Consider the following 13,071-nt stretch of genomic DNA (forward strand, 5'->3'; position numbering starts at 1 on the left):
TTTGAGAGGGGCGGAGGAATCGAACACGGGTTGGCCTCATGAAAGGCGAAAGCCTAACCCCTGTGCTATCGCTCCAGCCTTAATATAATGATATAAATAATAAAAATAATAATATTGTCATTTACCTGATAATAATATCACTTTCAAAAAAGAAACAGAGGGGCTGGAGCGATAGCACAACGAGTAGGGTGATTTACACACGACTGACCCGGGTTCGATTCCCAGTATCCCATATGGTCCCCTGGGCACTGCCGGGAGTAATTCCTGAGTGCAAAGCCAGGAGTAACCCCTGTGCATCTCCAGGTGTGACACAAAATAGAAAAAAAAAAAACAGAAAAAAATGACTAGCATATAAATATTTTTTAATTTATTTGTCATTTGTTTACAGCTTTGTGGAATGTAAAGAGTATAGCTTACCATGTTTATATGTGTATTAGATGTTCTCCAGAAATGTCATGTTATTGCTGTTGTACTAGTACAAATAATGCAATATTAATTAGAAGAGGTTTTCAGGCTTACCTCAAATTATGTAGCTATGTAACAGAACAGAAGTCAGGGCATCTCTGTCCTTTGAGACCCAACAGATTCATCATAAGAGTAGGAAAAAAAGAGGAATGTGCCACTTCAAGAGGTTTATGAATGGGATATAAGACATTTTAGAGCATGGAAGATGGGGAACTAAACAGAAGTGAACAATATTCGAAAATTATGTGCCCATCTTTATAAATGAACGTCCTGTGAAATATGCCACAGGTCATTTTGCTTAGTGCCCTTTGGTTGTGACGCTGATGAGAAGGAAACGGTGATCAGTCCCAGTCACGGAGTCTGCACGGTTCTCTCTACACCTCTGTAAACTCCAGCCACGTGGAACCCAGAAGGTCACATTCTCTGGCCTCTCGCCATTATTCTTTTGGTCTAGAATTTTCTCTACCCTCAGCCCACCACTTCTCTGAATGAGTCCCTCTTTGGCCCTTCAATTGTTTGTCTAAACGCCATGTACCACCCCATCCAGCCAGCTGTCTTTCCTCACAGAGCCTCAGCCTTCTCTCAGTGTCTATCACAGGATCTGGTCATTGATCTGTAGGCACATTGGAACAGTGTCACTCGTGCTGGGTGACCTTACATCCGGAAAATACTAGAAAAATTGCAAGACTACAAAGCAGCGGTAGGTTGACTACCAACAGTATTCTTATTGTTATTATTATTATTTGCCATTTTGCGTCAAACCTGGAGATACTCAGGGGTCACTCCTGGCTCAGTACTCAGGAATAAATCCTGGCAGTGATCAGGGAATCCTATGGGATTGAACCCAGATCAAGCGCATGCAAGACAAATACCCTACTCTCATTCATGTACAATCATTCCAGCCCCACGTACACTCATTTTTATTACTCACATGCACCTCTATATTAAATGCTTAGCGTCTGTTTTTAGAAATGTCCAAGTTTTACAGTGATGTTGAGAAATGGTTTTGTCATCTAGTGAAACAATTCTAACAAGTAAAACAGAGGAATTACCTTTGAAATTGAACTCATATTCCCTCCAGCCAAATTTGCTGCCAGTCTCAAGTAATGTGCCACAAATAGAGGTTCTGTGACATTAATCTTGGGAATCAAGTACACAGTGCTTCTTTCAGTAGCAGTCATAGTTTATTTGTAGATTGTTCTAAGCCCCCTTTAAAAATTAACATAAGTACTTCTAATCCCACCCGAGAAGTCAGAAAAACTGTAAGTTTACTACCATTGTTTGGGTGGTCCTTACTTTTATCTACCCTCAAGTGTGACTTTTAGATCATTACTCCACTTCATCACCCACAGAGCAAGTTTGCTGTTAGCTTGGTACACTGACTTTGGTGCTTTGCAAAAGCATTTATTGTACGGAAGTATTTATTGTACGGAAATAAATACTTTTTTTGTTATTTGGGTTTTGGTGACCATTGAATAAAGCCCAATAAATGTGTAATGTATCCTGGACAGGAATAACATGTAATAAATGTTTGTTGTTGCTTCAGATTACTATCATGTTTCCCATTCATTTTTACCTTTACAATGGCAAGTAAAATAAAATAAAATAAAATGCTTCAGGAATCTCTACACAGATACCTCTCCAAGTCTGTAGAATTTCCTAATGAAGTTTTCCTTTAAATCACTTTCTGATGCTAAGTGATTTTAAAGCTGCATACAAGAGTGTAAGCAGAGTTAATCCATAGTCTTTATATACTTTTTTTTTAACATCATCATCATCATCATCATCATCATCATCATCATCATCATCATCATCATCCCATTGATTGTTGATTTTCTCGAGCCGTCTCAGTAACATCTCCTTTCATCCTAGCCATGAGATTTTAGCAGTCTCTTTTTGCTTGTCCTTCCCAACGTTGCTGCATTGCAGGCTCTTTCAGGGTTAGGGGAATGAAAGTCATCATTGTTACTGGTTTTGGCATATGAATACACCACAGGGAGCTTGCTAGGCTCTCCCATGTGGGCAGGAAACTTTTGGTAGCCTGCCAGGGTTCTCTGAGAGGGAGAACTAGGCTATAAGATATATGCGGCTGCACACTCCATAGTCAACAATTTTAATCACATTAAACAATATTGCCAAAATAGTCTCTGTAGAAAACACATTTATTTTTTTTTCTTTTTGGCTTTTGGTGCACACTTGGTAGTGTTCAGGACTTAGTTCTGACTCTATGGTCAGGGATATCTTCTGGCTCAGGGGATCTCTATGAGATTCTGGGGACTGAACCTAGGCTGGCCACAGGCAAGCACCCTGTCAGTTGTATCATCTCTCCGGCCCCCATAAAACACATTTTTAATCTTCTCACCCTAGAGTCAATAAATTAATTACCATTTGTTGAGGATATTTTTGATCCATTCAATGTGTGCATATGACAGCAAAATTTTCCAGATCATGCCTTCATAATCAGAGAATTCTCTCCATCTTCAGAGAAGCTTCCATAAATAAATAACTCCTTATTCTTGCTCTCCAGTTGAGTAAAGATGTTTCATCCAAACCCACGGATGTTTCCAACGTCCATGCCCATATCAAAATTATCATGCATCCTTAGATCCCATATGAAGCCAAAGTTTGTTTCTGAATTTCTATGTTTCTATAAGAAAGATTTAGCAGAAATAAATGAAAAGAAAGACTTTCCCCTGAAAGTCTTTGTAGTTCCACCCATTCATGATCATCAATTTAAAAATATTCAATTTATGGGACTGGAGCAATAGCACAGTAGGTAGGTTGTTTGCTTTGTACGCAGCCAAACCGGGTTTGATTCCCAGCATCCAATGTATCCCATATGGTCCCCTGAGCACCGCCAGGAGTAATTCCTGAGTGCAAAGCTAGGAGTAACCCCTGTGCATCACCAGGTGTGACCCAAAAAGAAAAAATAAAACCTACTAAAAATGTTCAATTTAGGAATGGATGGGACAGTCACTAACTATAAAGGCCAGTGATACCTTTCACCTATTTTACTCTTCTGCAATACTATTCAGGTCCTAGTCTGTCCAGCCTTAGAGTTTTAATTTCCTTCCCTTAAGTCTATTCCATCATTCCCCCCATGCCAAGCAAATACTGATATAAACATATTGCTATGGCAATATTAGTACACATATCTGCTTCTCTTGCCTCAGAGTCTTCTTCAACTAGTCTTACCCCACTTTAAGTTTTCAAGGTCCACAAATATTTTTAGGAACACAATTTTTGCAAACACATCACTTAATTAGACATAATCAGGTAGAAGAGAAAGACTGTGTGAAGAAAACTCCAAGTTAAAAGGTAATTTCCCCTCTATCCCATTTATCCCTCCTCTAGCGATCCACTTAGGACAAGGAATTAATGTTATTAACAAGGAATTAGACACAGAAAAGGGGATTGAAAAATAATAATTGAAGAGAGAGGAAATATTATTAGTGCTACCATTACAGTCTGACCAGAAATTCCCAAATGAGGAATAGATCTGCTATACATACATACATACATACATACATATATATATATATACTCATATATATTATATCACTTGTATCACTTGCATCACTTGTCATCCCATTGCTCATCAATTTGCTTGAGTGGGCACCAGTAACATCTCCAGTCGTCTCTGTTGTGGGCTAGTGTAGACCAATGGCATCTGCTAACTCCAGAAACACGAAGAGTCTCAAACTGTTCATTCAGGGTCTTGACAAAGAAGACTGAGCATCTGGTAGGTGAGCGGCCAGGCGTTCTTTTGACGTCCCGCGAAATCTAGTCTGTAACAGCTCTAGTCCAGCTATCATCTCCAAATCGCATTACATGTCCAGCCCATCTGATTTTTGACGCCTTGGCAAACAAGACAGCATCCCTATTTTTGATCATTGATGGAGGTCGGAACTCTGGATTCCTTCTCTCACTTGAGTGAAACTTGATATTCCAAGCATAGCTCTTTCGATTCTTCCTTGGGTGATCCAAATAGTGTTCTCATCCTGTTTTCATAGGGATCAGGTCTTTGATATGTATATTAATGCAGGAAGAGTGGTGGAGACGAAAAGATGTGCCCAGAGCCAGAGGTTCTTCTTCCTCTTAACAACTTCTTCCACACTCTTGAAATCGTTCCATGCCACTCTGTTCATCCTGAGCAGCTCAGGTGCCAGGTCGTTTGTCATGTTGAGTTCTCGACCTAGATACACATAACTGCTGCATTCGGAGATGTTTGTTCCATTGAGAGCAAATGAAATGTCAGGTACTAGTCTGTTTCTTATGAACATTGTCTTGGTGAGATTCAGCTGCAGTCCGACCTTTCCACACTCATCGTCGAAGTCAGCCAGCATTTGTGCTGCTTGGCTAATGTTTGGTGTTATTAGAATGATGTCATCAGCAAAGCGGAGGTGGTGTAGTTGCCAACCGTCTATCTTCACTCCCATTCCTTTCTATTCCAGTCGTCACATTTCGTTCTTGAGGGTGACACTGAAGAGTTTCAGTGAAATGGTATTGCCCTGCCAAGCCTCTCTCTTTACGTCGATGACTACTTCCTTGTAGAATGGTGAGATCCTGGTAGTGATTCTGTAATACAACTCTTGGAGGCTTCTGATGTACTGAGTTTACACGCCCTGTATACCTATGACTTTGATGACAGCTTCCATCTCAACAGAATCAAAGGCCTTCTTTAAATCGATGAATGTTAGATAGAACGGCATCTTGAACTCTCACAAAACCTCAATGAGCTTGGTCACTGTGTGGATATGGTCGATTGTGCTGAATCCTTTTCGGAATCCAGTTTGCTCGTATAGTTGTCCTTTGTCTAGAGTTCTGTCAATCCTATTCAGGATGAGTCAAGTGGAAAACTTGTAGAGGAGGGACAACAGGCAGATCAGGCGATAGCTGCTGATGTCGTGGATGTCTCTCTTCTCGTATAGCAGAACAGTCCTGCTGGTTTTCCACTGGGACAGAACCTTGCATTCAGACAGGTAGTGTGTGAAGAGCCGAGCCAGTGTTTTGACAAGTACTGGGGGGCAGATTCTTCAGGTGTTCGGTCTGACCTTGTCTGAACAGGGTGCTGTATGCGTCTTTACCACCGAAATGGCATGTCAGATTTCAGAAAGGAGAATGCTGAGCACAACATATCCATCCTGCGAAATTTGGTATGTGGGTAGGTGGACATGGCTGTAGAAGAGATCAAAGTAGAAGTTGTGGATAATCTTTTCCATTGTCCTTCTGGAAGATGTGATAGATCCATCAGGACATCGGAGGGCAGTCATCTGGGTCTTATAGTTGGTGAAGGACAGGCAGACGTTGCAAATACTTTTTCTGGCTTCTGTCACATTGGCCAACACTGCTGCTCTTCTCTCTTTTAGGTCTTCCTTTATCACTTCTCTGCATATATATACATATATATATATATATATATATATATATATATATATCACTGTCACTGTCATCACTGTCATCCCGTTGTTAGTCAATTTACTTGAGTGGGCACCAGAAACGTCTCTATTCCTCCCAGCCCTGAGATTTTAGCAGCCTGTCCTTGGATTGGAGGCTCTTTCAGGGTCAGGGGAATGAGACCTATTGTTACTGGTTTTGGAATATTGAATACGCCATGGGGAGCTTGCCAGTATGTGCAGATACTCTCGGTAGTTTGCTGGGCACTCCGAGAGGTATGTATATATCTGTTACTGTATTTGGGATATGAATACACCACGGGGATTTTGTCAGGCTTCCTGAGCGGGCAATAGACTCTTGGTAGCTTGTCAGGTTCTCCAAGAGGGAGAACTAGGCTATTAGATGTCCTGAAGCTTGGTTTTATAGTCTCTGGATGTTGGCCATTGATGGTCACAGCTCTGGGGGCACTTTCTGGGTGTGACTGCCTAGCTACTGGAAAACTGAGATCTGGGTGAAAGAGTCCCAGTCCCAATCCAAGCAGCCTTGGAGATCTATCTATCTATCTATCTATCTATCTATCTATCTATCTATCTATCTATCTATCTATCTATCCACATATATACATATACACATGTGTATATATATGTATATATAGATATATATATATATACTTGTTTGTTTGGGGTGACTCTGAAATTAAAACATTAAAAAAAACTTTGTTTCTGACTCTTTTACTAAGCAAGCTATTCGGCACTTGTAACATGTGGAAGGAAAGACTCAGAGACATTCCTTGTGATGTAATGAGATTGTGGAGCGGGGAAGGAGAGAGAGAGGAGCGAATCAATCTTGGTTTCTTGGAGTATATAGTTTGGCATAATGGGTCTAGATAATTTCTGTGGGTCTAGACAAAGTAATAAAATTTAGTAAGAGGAACAAACCGGTTTATTATCATTCATCTTCCCAGTCTTTAAGGTGTATTAAAATTCAACTACAAGCATGGGGGGAAGCTATATGAAGCCTGAAGGGATCATTGATTGCAAAAGCCACAAGGGTGAGCTATTGGGAATTGGATATCTGTGTGCCCCAAATATATATAAAGTGAGCTTAAGAATGAACTCAAATCAGATAGTATCCATACTAAAAGAGCTGATTGGCCATAAGCAGATTCTATAGATTTCATTTCCCCCCCTCAAAAAAAAGTATACATTGGGACTTTAATCCATAATGTGAGCTATCTGATATAGGGCTTTGGGAGACAATTAGGTTTTGATGAAGTCATAAATTAGAGTCTTCATTGTAAAATCAGTGCAGCATAAAAAAGAGTCTCTTCTTTATGATTGATAGTAAAGAACCTCTCTTCCTGATTAGAAACCAAATATGAAGTTTCCCACCAAGTAAGAACAAAGTAGAAAGAAGACAGTCTAAGAGCCAAGAGACTCTTCTTGAGGCAACCAAATTGGCCATTAGTTGTATGTTGGAATTCTCAGTCTGTGGAACTGTCAGGAATTTTTGTTGGTTTAGTCATTCAGCCTATGGCATTTTTTTATGGCACCCCAAGGAGACCAATACAGTTGCTTTGTGGTGACAAGCTCGGTAGTAAGTTTCATATGTAATATTGTTCCTAACACCCCCATAAAATTGTATAAATCTGCATTATTATTAGCATAGGTACAGAGACTTAAGCATGATGAAATTGACATACTCTAAATTACTCATTAAGAATTTATGGCAAATAGAAGAAACTGGAAAGTTAAAGGAGAGGTTTTTAGATAAACATAGATTTTATTTTGTTTGCATCAATAAGTAAAATCATAAAAATTAAGTATAATAAAGCATTATTATTAACTTTCCTTGATTGATATAATTTTGATTTTGTCCTTTATTGTCCTTTTTTATGATAAGCATAATCATAGCGGGTATCCTTTAAAAAGATAAAAAATAGTCAGAGAATATCTTTCAAGAAATGAGGTTGCAGAGCAAGATAAAATACCACCATTTGTATGAGATAACCAGGATCAAGAAGCAATTATTTATTCATTTAACAAGAATCTACTTAATTTCTACCATGTACCAGGCAGGCAAGGTCCAGGGAAAATGTACAGGAGGCATGATTCAGGACAGAGGAGAAATGAACTGGAGAGAACTCCCAGGAAATGATCTCATTTCCATCGAGTGGAAAATGAAGTCAGTCACCAAATGTGAAGATGGCATGACGCTACAAAGTCGAGGCTGCACCCAGAAATGACATAATCATCGTGATTTGCTTTGGAGCTCAGCAGCAAAAGCAGAGGAGGGAGAACATGGAGGCTTTCCAGAGTCAAGGGACATCAAATGAAAACAGAGAAAGGGCCAGGGTGAAGAAGATGAGAGCATCTTGAGAACAGGATTATATTTTCTTAAAATTCATCCGTGGAAGTTGCTGTGGATGTGAAGAGATGAAGAACAAGGTCCAAGAGTCATTTCATCAAGGTGAGGGCTGAGCACGGAGGATTGGAAGGAACTGGATGCAGGTAGCTAATAAAGGGTCCACAACACCTACAATCCAACAGCTCAATGAAACGATTTAAGAAAACCCACCCCTATTCAGTGCATGGAGTTCTAACATAATCAGAGAGAAGATCACGAATCTCATATCCCCGACTGATGCTCAGAGAGATCTGAAGGGGGAATCTAAATGGTATGTTGAGACAACTGGAAACTGATGGGTTCAAGCTTCAAATGCTGTTACCACTCACCATGAAACCTCGTTCTCTGCTGAATACAGTACGTTTTTGTTGCAGGGCAAATGGGTGGGAAGCACATGGCAAGCCTCTTGGGTCTCACATTCTGTTTTAGTTAGCTAATCCATCAATTAAGTGATGCACTTAAACTATTTGAAGACAATCAAGAGAGTCCTTAGTCTAGAGCGATCCAGTCAAGCTGACATGTGGCGGCCCCAGCGCTAGCCCTGGCCCAGACGGCATTCCCTCAGCGCCTGAGGTAGAGACACTGCCTTATTTGTTTGGGCAGTAATTGTCTCCCTGCCCTAAAAGAGGCCCGAAAATTGCTTCTATGTTTAGACACAAGATTGCTCTGTTGAGGCGGATGGCCAGAGAGTCTTCACCTCTTGATGGAAGCCTGTTATTCTTAAAATGCTATTTCCTAATTTAGGCCTTCGTGGTATTTGGGGAGGGGGATGTGAAGGAGTATTTGCTCAGCACAGGCTTAGGATAGTGAAGACCTTGACCGGTGTGTCTGAGGAGGCCAGGATGGATCCTTCCTGGTCAAATATTAATTGTACGGGTATATGGTCTACTATTCTGGGGAAACTTTGTGATTAGCTCCATCTTATGATGGTTCAGTTTTAATAAGGACAAGTTAATCATTGAGCTGAGTGAGTTTCAAACCACTGTGTGAAGTACGAGTCCAAATTCACAATTCCAATTGCACATGTGGAGAAAAAAAGATTCTTCAGTACTTGATCTAAACTACTTACAACTTAATAATACTCAGACCCTTGTAAGTAAGTACCTACCATTCATTTCATTTAAGCCCATAATTTTTAAGTTTCAGATAATCAGTACACTATTTACATTAACCATATGCTTGCTTGCATCATACACCACCAAATCACCCCCGTTGTTCAAGGAGATGAAACGTATGAGACAGATGTATACACAGACTGACTATGGAGATTTCACATTTGATCATGACCAACTTCAGTTTATTGTTCCACTTAGTTATGATGAATGAAAATCTTTCTCATTGTCTCAAAGAGAGAAAACATATTTTTCCAAAGAAATTCTCAGCAGATTAATCTAAGACTCTCATGCCAGAATCAAAGCCTGCAAGAATTGTTCAGATTTTAAAGTAAAAAAATACATTGTGTGTTTTATGTTCTTGCATCTGACATCCTGCTAGCCACAAAATCTGCTCCTCAGAGAGGGGTTGCTATCCCTATCAGTACAACTTCTATTCTTCTAATGACTCAGGTTCAAGTCATCCGTGACTCCCCCATCCAGAGCATTAGGCTACCCTGTTGGCTCTATCTTCAAGAATCTGACAACTTCTTACCAACTCAGGGACTTCTACTATGACTTAAAACATGACTATCTCCCACCTGGATTGTTTTCAGTAGCCTCCCACCTGATTCTTCTTTCATTCTCTCCAGTCTCCTTTCCAGCAGCCACAGCACTCCTCTGCAATCTGGGGCAAGCGTCAAAGAATTTAGGATTGTCCCGATCTGCTCTCTGAGACCATCTCCTACCAGTCATCCTACAGCTCACTCCCCTGCTGTTACTACTTCTCAGACAGGCTGTGTTCTCCCCTGAGGCTTTTGCACTTAACGGTTCTCTCTATCTGGTATGTTCTTCAAGAAGACTATGTGGCTTTATTCTTGACTTCTTGCACTTCAAATGTCATCTCACCAAAGAAGCCAGATCAGCAACACCCTGTCCAATATGTCCAATATTGCTACAGGCTCCCAGGACTACACACCTGATCAATTTGCCCTGATTTATTTTATTTTGTAGCATCTATTGCCTCTGACATATTATGCATTTATTTACCTCTTATATTTACTTCTCATTACCATAACCTAACATTACCTTATATTTACTTCTCATTACCATAACCATGCATTACCTAGCCAGTGGTAGACACTCAATAAACATTTCTTGAGCCAATGGTGATGATAATAATAATAACAATCTCTTAGGCTAGATTTCCTATATAGCAGTAGTAAGAAAGTAGTAAGAAATGTGAACACATCATCCTTAACATAGCAGTCTAGCTCTCATTGGACATCAAAAAAGAGCTGAAGAAGCCTCAAATAAAAATATAAACTCACTTGACTCTTTAAACCTAAAGAAATCATGGTTTATTAAAAATTTTGAAAAATTAATTTGAATCATGTATTTCTATATTTCTATGTTATACATAAATATATAATTTGAATCATATATATGCAATTCATTTGAATCATTATATATTTATAAAATTATATAAATATATACATATAAATTAAATAAAATATTTAAAATAAAACAAAATATTTAAAATAAAAATAAAATATGTAAGTATAAAAATATATAAGCATCAGAAATATTAATTATTTCTATAATATTAAGCATCAGGAAGCAGTGGAGATGGGTCAAGGGACTCATCCTTTGAATACAGAGCCTGTGATAGTCCCTGGGCACTGCTGAGTGTGGCCCCAATCCAGTATAGACACACACACGTGTGTGTGTGTGTGTGTGTGTGTGTGTGTGTATACACACTGACCTGGGTTCGATTCCTCTGTCCCTCTCGGAGAGCTCAGCAAGTTACCGAAAGTATCCTGCCCACATGGCAAGTTACCTGTGGTGTATTCAACATGCCAAAAACAGTGTATATATATGTATATATGTGTATATATATACACACATACATCCATATACATATGTAAAAACAGTATATATATACATACATATATACAAAAGAGTGTGTATATATATATATACACACACACACATACATGGACTGGAGTGATAGCATAGTGGGTAGGGCGTTTGCCTTGCACGCAGCCAACTCGGGTTCGATTCCTCCATCCCTCTCAGAGAGCCTGGCAAGCTACTGAGAGTATAGCCTGGCAAGCTACCTGTGGCATATTCGATATGTCAAAAACAGTAACAACAAATCTCACAATGGAGACGTTACTGGTGCCCACTCGAGCAAATCAATGAACAATGGGACAATAGTGCTACAGTGCTGTACACATACATACATGGGTATATACATGTATGTATATATATCATCAGAGTAAGGTTGACCAAGACAAAACTTTGCCTGCCAAATATCTCAGGGGTAAAATCCTGCACATGCTCTAAGAAGATTTTTATCTCTCATATGAGTGAAGAGTTATATGAGAGATATACTAACTCTCTGGGAACTTTACTCCTTACATTAGTTTTAACAAGTCTCTGTGACTGATGAAATTTCTCTGCTTGAGCTGACAACTTGTGTTTTCTTCCCCCTTCTCCTTTTCTGGATTGCGTTTTCTTCCTACCTTCTGTTCCTTTTCCTTCAACAACCAGATTGTTGGCTCAATCTAGTCTCAACAAATAGAAATCTGGGAATTCCCAACAGGAATCTGAAGATTCTAGGCAGTATCTAAGAGGGAAGAGCACTGGCAGGAGGTACAGATGAGAAGTACGAGACTCAGGGGGTATTGTAAGCTTTTTAAGGAAGAGTTGCAAAAACAAATAGCCGGGAAAAAAGCAAAACAAAAACAAATGAGCAACAACAGCAACAAATCATAGGAAAACCAAAGCCCTTTCAAAGTAGCAAGTGACAAATATACAAAAAGTTTACTTCTCCTTATTTATCAGAATTCTCTCCTATCACTGTATCACTGTATCACTGTCATCCCGTTGCTCATCGATTTGCTCGAGCAGGCACCAGTAATGTCTCCATTGTGAGACTTGTTGTTACTGTTTTTGGCATATCAAATAAGACACGGGTAGCTTGCCAAGCTCTGCCGTGCGGGCAAGATACTCTCGGTAGCTTGCCGGGCTCTCCGAGTGGGACAGAGGAATCGAACCCGGGTCGGCCTAAATGCACTAAAAATTCATTCCCAACTTTCAAGTTGTCCTTAACTCAGAAAACAAAAAACAGACAGATACAAGTACAGCAAATCCTCAAATAATGTCATTTAATCAACATCTTAAATATTGATGAGAAAAAAATCTCAGCTGGCTCTGTACAAAATGTTCAAGGACACTTCATACACTTAAAGCCACCATTTCCAATAAGCTATTGATGGCAGCAAATGAAGGCTCACTGTACACTGATTATTATTAGGAAAAGAGATATATGTCAAGTTTGAAAAGAGAATACAGGAGGTCAATGCAATGCAAACAAGTCTTTGATACAGGAATAGTCTTGGATGATAACCTGTCAGTACCTATATTGCAAAGCATAATACCCAGAAGTAAAGAGACAGAGAAAGAAGAAAAGTGCCTGCCATTGAGACAGGCTGGGGCAGGAGTGGGGGTGGCAGGAGGGAGATTGGAGACATTGGTGATGATAAATGTATTCTGGTGAAGGGATGGGTATGGGAACATTGTGTGAATGAAACCCAACCATGAACAAACTTTGTAACAGTATTTCATGGTGATCCAAAAAAAATTAAAATAAAATAAAAATAAAAATATGAAAAAAGAATAGTTTTGGATTCTAAATAAGTATACT

At 39.5% G+C, this 13,071-nt stretch overlaps 1 pseudogene; it reads left to right on the forward strand.

Moving 5' to 3' along the window:
* The first annotated feature begins 8,297 nt into the window (after positions 1–8,297).
* LOC101558603 (60S ribosomal protein L5-like) overlaps positions 8,298–13,071 on the forward strand; it is a 36,808-nt pseudogene continuing 32,034 nt past the window's right edge.

The sequence above is a fragment of the Sorex araneus genome, chromosome 1 (genome assembly GCF_027595985.1).
Source record: "Sorex araneus isolate mSorAra2 chromosome 1, mSorAra2.pri, whole genome shotgun sequence".
Lineage (NCBI taxonomy): Eukaryota > Metazoa > Chordata > Mammalia > Eulipotyphla > Soricidae > Sorex > Sorex araneus.